The sequence below is a fragment of the Lolium rigidum genome, chromosome 7 (assembly GCF_022539505.1).
Source record: "Lolium rigidum isolate FL_2022 chromosome 7, APGP_CSIRO_Lrig_0.1, whole genome shotgun sequence".
NCBI lineage: Eukaryota > Viridiplantae > Streptophyta > Magnoliopsida > Poales > Poaceae > Lolium > Lolium rigidum.
The window spans coordinates 71,331,129-71,339,325 of NC_061514.1; the positions used below are offsets into that span (position 1 = coordinate 71,331,129).

Below are 8,197 nucleotides of genomic sequence, written 5' to 3' on the forward strand. Positions count from 1 at the left end.
CTAATTTGAAATATACAAAACGACGTTTTCGCGGATTTCTCTATTTATGTACAGTTTTGGGGTTCCAGTTTTCGAACCGTTTATCGGAATGATGTGTATGATACGCCGTTGGAAAGGTGCTGAATAGGCGCACCTTTTTCATGAAGAACACTTTTCTAAATTCTTTATAGTTTAAGAGCAGATTTGAAAATACATGATTACGTTTTTCGAACTTCTCGGTTTTTCGAACTGTTTTTGGGGCTTATTTCCGAACCACTTATCGGAATGTTTTAAATGATATTGCGTTGAAAAGATATTGATTAGGCGAATCTTTTTCATGTTGAATGTTTTTCCAAATTCTAAATGGTTTTAGTTTAATTTTAGAAATACATAAAAGTGAAGATAACGCCGACACAAGAACATTTCGAAATTGGCTAATCTAGATTGATTAGGTGTGGCATTGCGATATGTTGGAGTATTAGTAGAGTTATATTAGTGCTAATTGTACGTTGAGTTGGTCGATTTGTGCAATCGGTGGTTGTACGGACGATTTCTATGCGTATGATTTCCGTCCGTAAAAACGAGTGCATTAGGTGCTCGAATATAGAAGTGAACTTCCTTATATCTCGTTAGTGAACTTCCGATCGCGGTATAAAAGTTTCGTGCATGTAATAAAATTATAGCGAACTTCGTGGATGTGAACTTCTTCTCCCCCGAATCCGAACTTCCCGACGGACTTCAATATTGTACAGGCGAACTTCCAAAACTTTAGTCTAGTTTGAAGTGAACTTCGAAAATATAGCGAACTTCCGTCGCATCCGCACTTCTCTCGGATACGGATCCGAACTTCCCCTTATATGCATCATGGATTCTCTCGTTTTCACGCACGCAGTTCTTACCGCCATTTTTGAAACTCATATCGGAATAATCAAAGTGAAATACCGTTGGAAAGATGTTGAAATTTCGCAACTTTTTCGTTTAGACGGTTTTTCCAAATTCATGATGATTTAATATTAATTTTAAATATACTAAACTCTATTTTCGTGAATTTCACAGCTTTCATACAAGACTTTGGCCGCTATTTTCGAACCGCTTACCGGATTGATGCATACAATATACCGTTGAAATGGTATGAAAATTGCGCAACTTTTTGTTTTAGATTGTTTTCTCAAAGATGTTACGGTTTAAGAGCAGATTTGAATTTACAAAACTCGTTTTCACGAACTTATCCAATTTCATACTCGTTTGTGTTGATTTTTTCGAAACCGTTTGTATGATTGATCCATATGATATACCATTCGAAAACTGTGAAAATTGTGCACCTTTCTCATGTTGTAACTTTTTCCAAATTATCTACCGATTTAAACTAATTTCAAATATACTAAAAGTGGAGATGGTGGACGGTGTACTAACGGTTCGAAATTAACACAGATTTGATGCTTGGGTGGGGCGGTGCGGCATGTTAGTGGGAAAGTAAGCTCATATGGTGCCCAATTGTTCGAGATTGTGGTCTCTTTGGGCAATCGCTACTTGTAGCTACTAGTTTAGCACGTAGGATTTCCGCTCATGCAAAACCAAATATATAATCGTCCCTCGTCATGCATGTGAACTTCCCGTTATATGTTGGTGAACTTCCGTGCGTGATATAGATGCTCTCTGCTGTGTCCAGTCTTTTCGTCATTTTTCAAACTGTTTATCCGAATAATACAAATGGTATGATTTTTCAAACTGTTTATCCGAATAATACAAATGGTATGCCGTTGAAAAGCTATGCAAATTCCACAATTTTTTTATCTACTCCACTTCTCGAAATTCTTAACAATTTAAGAGCAGGTTCAAATATACAAAAGTCTGTGTGAACTTCAATGTTATATCGAGAGTGAATGAGCTAACTTCCACATGTGAAGAAAAAAGAACTTGTGTGGTGCTCGAAGTGAACCCCTGAAGAACAAAAAAGAAATAGGTGCATTCCAGGTGAACCTTCCGAGCAGTACTAAGTGAACTCCAGCCATGTCAAATAAAACTCCTAAAAAACTTAAATTTCTGGCACCTTTCAGGTTATATTTGAACATGTTTAAAGTGAACTTTCAAGGTGATCATAGTGTACTTTATATGGGTCCAAAGTGAACTTCAGAGCGAGGCAAAGTGAAGTTCAGAGCAGGGATACATCCAAGTGAAGTTACACATGATAAATCAAAAATACATTTTTGTCAACACTACACTGGATACATTTTCTCCAGGCCTCGATTGGGAGAAAAAGACATACAGAATAGTGCAAAATTTTGATGAGGCATCTCTCGAACTTCCAATCATGCTATTTAAACTTCGGGCTCTTGCTTTCTCTCTCTTAACTTTACTTGACATCAACATATGCATGTACTTCTTCACTAAAAATTCATGCAATACACCTGCACGAGCATATGTTATATATAATCCAAAGACAGAAATTAGGCGGCCGTGAACTTTTTCGACTCCATCGGTGGACTCCATGTGGCGGTGTCGGTGAACTTTGTCTCGATCCTCGACGTTGTAGGAGGATGGCAGTGGAGGTCCGGATCTATATGCTCCGCCGGCATTTCGGAGGAGGACCAGGAAGAGAGTCTCTCGTCCACTCCACGCCGAAGAGCAGGTACACGCTAGCGTATGAGGTCGCAAGTATGAGAAGAGGCCCGAATCATTCGATAATTTAGACAAGTGATGGATAATTAGCAAGAACTTTTGGCTATCATCATCGAGAGTATGGCAACCTGGCCACAATTACCTGGGATATTAGGATCCCCCAATTGAACACCTCCCGGAATCCATCGATGGACAATGAATACCGACTCGTCGCTCACCGACCTTGCTGCACAGTGGTCTGTCATGCTAAATTGAGTCAGCAAAATTGATGTATCATGCAAAAAAAAAGTCCATGTTCAGTTGCATCTACGTGATTGCTGCAGCTGCTGACATTGTGTTCTCTATAAATAAAGACATAACATATTTTCTAGAATTCTTGCATGAAAAGCGAGAGCAAAAAAGAACAAGTCAATATCTTAATCTGCAATAGAGTCCACTAGCCGATCGCAGATTCACTCAATGCGCACACAATCATATGACAGCTTAAGAAACTAAGTTTGAGTCTCGAGCAATGTTCGTGATTTTATTGACGAAACCCGACATCTATCAAGGTGGATATCCCGATCATAACCACCTCTTGGCGCCGTAGATGGTTGGATCGACATTACAGCCGGTGCTCGGTGTATGTGATGGTCGCCGCTGGCATCTTCGAGGGATTCCTCAATGGCTGGTGTATGTGATTTTTTCAGTGAAATATGTGTACTACTGAACAAATCATGAAATTTTTGAAAAAACAAAAATGAACTTCCCAATAATTAAGTAAATTCATTGAAAAAAACTTAAAACTGAGCTATATATGTAGACAATTTGAACTTCTATTTTATTATAGTCGAGCACGCATAAACACTTACATATGCTAACTTCTACTCTGTTTGTCATAGATAAAGAGAACTTCCATGATGAAATTGCAAGGTTCAGAACCATGCTTATTACTTTCTTTTTAAGTGCAAATGCTATTTATTTGTTCTGAACCTCACGCATGGATGTAGTGAACTTTCTAAAACTAAGAAGTGCACTGCTAAAACATAGACATCGACATCATTAGTGCCAACATTCGGTGGAGGTCCTAAACAGTGAGGATGGCAGGGCAAGCATGCTGCCGAGGCAACAATCAGGAGTTCAACTATGAACTACTAATAGTTCTGAATCGAAATTGTCGTTCAGCTCCGAACTATGCGCAATTCGAACTAAAACAACATTAGTTAACATGTGTTTCATGAGTGAACCGCGAGATAAGAAAAATGAACCTCACATGCGTACAAGATGAAATTCTCGGGCTTAACTACTGAACTTCTCCAATTTAACAGTTTTACTATGTATGTGATTTTTTACAACTATTCACAAGGAAATTTGACAAAGAATAGATAGCGAGAAAATAGCATAGCTTCTATTGGCAGGAGCAGTTCACATCAGCACTCCACACATATAAGAAATGCACTTTCGGGAGGGGGAACAAATTCATGAAAAGATGAACATCCCGAATTTTTTCGACAACTTCTAATGTTCAATTTCATATATGATCATCCAATTTTTTATTAGTGCCAAACCCTTATAATGAAGTAGGAATTAATTTGATGACTACAAATTACAACTGAACACAACCATACGGATGCAAAAAAAATGCAGAACCATCTAAACTTCACATAGGCTAGGCTATCTCTAAACGTCATAATCATGTCTATGTGAACTTCACATTTCTCTATCCCTGAACTTCAAAATTTTAAAGAATATAATGAAAGGGAATTTAAAATTTCTACTCTAAACTTCTGAACAAAAAACTTTTCGCTTATATTTCTTCTAAGGTGAACTGCCAAGAGTTAAAGATTGAACTTGTACACACAACAAACACCAGGTATTTTCCATAGTTTCCTAGAACTTGTCATTTGTCTACTACGGACAGCAGATGATAGATGCAAAAAATTACTACAAAACAAATACACAAAGGCCTCCAAGAAATTTTGCATATGTACGAACGATGTGAGCGAAGTTCACCGGTAGAGGTGTACCTGAGAGTCCATGACGGCGCTCCTGGAAGTCAATGGCGGCGCAAACCTGGGATTCAACGGCCGCACATCAAGAAGGAAATATAGGTTGCTCCTATAGCAGTTTTGAATATGAGAAAATAACTAAGGTAGTATCGAGAGGAAAAGGCTGACCCGCATCTCAATTAAACTTCTCAAAGTTAATAGTTGAACCGCTTGATGCTGTAAAAGAAAGATAAACATGTACATACAAAAATAAAGCGGCGAAACTATTTTGTGCCAAAAAATGGACTGCAGATATGTACAAATAGAACTTCCCCGAAATCAACATTTAAGAACTCTCCGAAAGACACAATTGCACAGCCTGAAATACACAAGTTAAACAGCAGCGGTTGTCTTCCAGTCTGCTACACCTGCACGCATAAAATGAACTCCCCCAAAATTAAAAAGTGAACTTGCCATTTTACACGAAGTGAACTGCGGGTTTATGTTCAATAAACAAACAGATATAGCTTCCTATGAAAATTAGGAGTGTTACCATAGACACGTATGTTCCTATGGAAATTATTCTATAAATATAGTTCTTATTTATGAAGTGGACTCAGCTTTTGAGTAAACAAATCGATATAGCTTTATTCACAGTAAATGGATACAGTCAAAGAAAATGAAGTTATTGGAGCTGCCTACTGCTCCGCGTGTTTCAATTTTTTGTGTTGCGAAAGTTAACTCCCGTGCAGATGGAAGTGAACTTTCCTGTTGATATAAAGTGAACTTTTTGTCGGAGAAAAGTGAAATGCGGAGAGTTTTCTATTCTGATGAAAAAATATGCAGGGAGCAGATTCTATTGTGTATCTCGTGCATCAAGAAAGAAATGAGGAGAGTTATCTATAGCAATTCTGAATAATGATAAGATAACTAGGCCATCATCGAAAGGATCAGGCCGACATGTTTTTTCAATTACCTTGGAAGCTGGGCTCCCACATCTGAACTTCGCTTGACTCCACCGGCCGGACAACAAATGGAGAATGGCCTGGTGCTACCCGAACACCTAGAAATATACAAGTGAAATTTTTCAATAGTTTGCTGCGACATTTGTTGGTACCTTTGTGTAACTCGGATAGATGACCTGTCCTAAATACATAAGTGTACAACCGGAACTTTATTTTGTGAACTATGAAGGCATAGATAAGTTGCATCTCTGAAAGCTAATTATTTTTGCAATACACAATTTTTAATATAAAGAAGACTATGATGGCATAATTAAAAATAGGCGAACTTCCCCTCATAGGCGAAGTGAACTTTTACTCGATAAAATAGTGAATTTCAGAAGATAAAATAGCGAATAAGCTACATAGTATACCCATCCATGTTTTCCAATTTTTCTCAGAAATGAATCACCCTAATGCGGCAGCCAGGTGCGGCTCGATCGAACCTGTCTTTTTCAATCCAAACTGAACTTCCTCTAATGAATGAACTCCCCAACTACCAAAATGATGAACTTTTTGGATAGAAGAAGGTAAAGTTACAAAATGAAGAGCACTCGCCTATTTTCTCCTATGTGCACTTCCATACATATACTTTCTATTTAGTTCTCTCGTAAAATAGCATGCAAGCAGCATAAATTATACGGAAAAGTGGATCCAAATATAAGAAAAGTAGACAAAGTGAAGAAATTAATCACACGATCGGATGGGACAAGCAAGCAATATAAATTCAACGGAAAAGGTATCCAAATATAAAAACAAGCGGACAAGGATATTTCTAGTTTGATTGACCGTAAAGTTGTTTCTAGTTTGAAATGATTCTTCAATCAAATGGGCTTCTCGAGGATATTTCCTCCCTCTATTTTCTCATACAATGAACTACCAGATTTTGGATAAGTGCACCGCCCGCAATAACTTTAGAGTTGAATCCTCCATAATATAGAATAAATAAACATTACACAACCGCACAGCTTAAAATGGCATTGAATCTAATACTCAGCTTTTGAAAAAAAAATGCAAGAGGAAGAATAAATGCATGCTCCGCAACATGTGTACAGATCTGAACTTCATGAAAAGAATTTTTCCAATACTTCTCCGTAATTAGTATTTAGCACTCGTAGTGACAAGAGTAGATCAGAAAATGTGTAGGTTTTAACTACCTCTTCCGGAAAATGTGTAGGTTTTAACTACAGAGTTCATCTTTCAACCGAGGTATGCACAGTGTCGCCGGTAGGAGGAGCCACAAAGATCATATGTATGCCAATAATAAAAGAAGCAGTTCACCACCTCGATAACATTGGGAGTTCGCCAATGATGAGGGTATTGTGAGGCCGGCACCACACCCACGCACGACGAGCTCCCCTGTGGTGCCCACTAAAAGAACAGCAGTTCACATGGAAAATGACAAGCAATGTTTTCTATCTAACACTGATAGAGAAATGAGCGAACTTGTTTTTTAATAAAAGTGAACTTCACAATTTTCTTGGAAAATGATAGTGGACATCTCAGGTGTATCTTCTTGAGGCACCAAAACTAATTAAATTAGGTGAATTTAAAACTCGGAAAAGTTGGAATCATAATAAAGGCACATAGTTAACCAAGTAGTTCATAGCCGTATTATATTGTCATCTAGTAACACCCATCTAGATTTCGATATCTTATACAGATGAACTATCGAAGATTGGGGATGCACTTCTTTTGTTTTCTACAACGAACTTTACAGCTTATGTTCATTGATGAAGTAAAATGTTTGACAGCAAGAAATAAATTTAAGAAGTTAACTCACTAACTTCGGAATACGTGATGCACTACGAGTCTTCTCAAGAACAAGGGTAAGCCATACCTTCTGTTTCATTTATGTATCAATTCATGAATACTAAGGGAGCTCCAAGTGTTGTCATTACTCCCTGGAATAAAAGGCACAAGCATCCTTGTATCATTATATTGCCATGTATATACATAATATAAAGACTGAGCATAGGACCGAAGAGATAAAAACTGAATACAAAGACCACCCCAAGTTTCTACATGCCGTCACTAGGTGCTCACTTCAATCATTCAAAGTGAAATATGAAAATAAGTAAATTCATCCGGCATGCTCCGAACAGAGACACAACGACACCGAACTCCACACAATGTAAAAGTGAACTTTGCTCCAAGCACAAAGTGAATTCTATTTGTTTTATCAGTCACGCATCAACGCATACATCTACATGAACTGTTTTTACATAATAGCGACTACTCGGAGTTTTTTAAAGAGTGAATTACTGGAGCTAGTCACTCATGGGTCATTCATAGTGCATATCCATTTCTTTCTTACTACTACTACAATGATTCATGTATAGAATATCAGATGCATTTTTGTTAGCATACAATCTTCAGTCATACCATGCATTGACCACTTTTAGGCTCAGCACTTATCCTCTAGGTATTTACGAGTACAAAGTTCTTGCTTCACCATAGGCACAACATGTTTATTACTAAGATTCAGTACCTCATCGCCTTGGATGCTTCATACCTTAAATACGTTGTTGCAATGTTGTGAAAAACAAATTACTCCAACCCTCATGCATCAGAAGGGGAAATCCACAAATGATATTCAGTATATATGAAGGGGCGAACTTCAGGAATATA

The 8,197-nt window shown here is 37.7% G+C and overlaps 1 long non-coding RNA gene across 1 annotated transcript; it reads right to left on the minus strand.

The window, feature by feature from the left end:
* Positions 1-4,765: 4,765 nt before the first annotated feature.
* Positions 4,766-7,475, minus strand: LOC124679502. Its single transcript, XR_006994999.1, has 3 exons — positions 7,407-7,475; positions 5,542-5,628; positions 4,766-4,993 (listed from the first exon to the last, which is right to left on the minus strand). It is a non-coding gene; the product is annotated as an uncharacterized LOC124679502 (long non-coding RNA).
* Between the last annotated feature and the right edge of the window lie 722 nt (positions 7,476-8,197).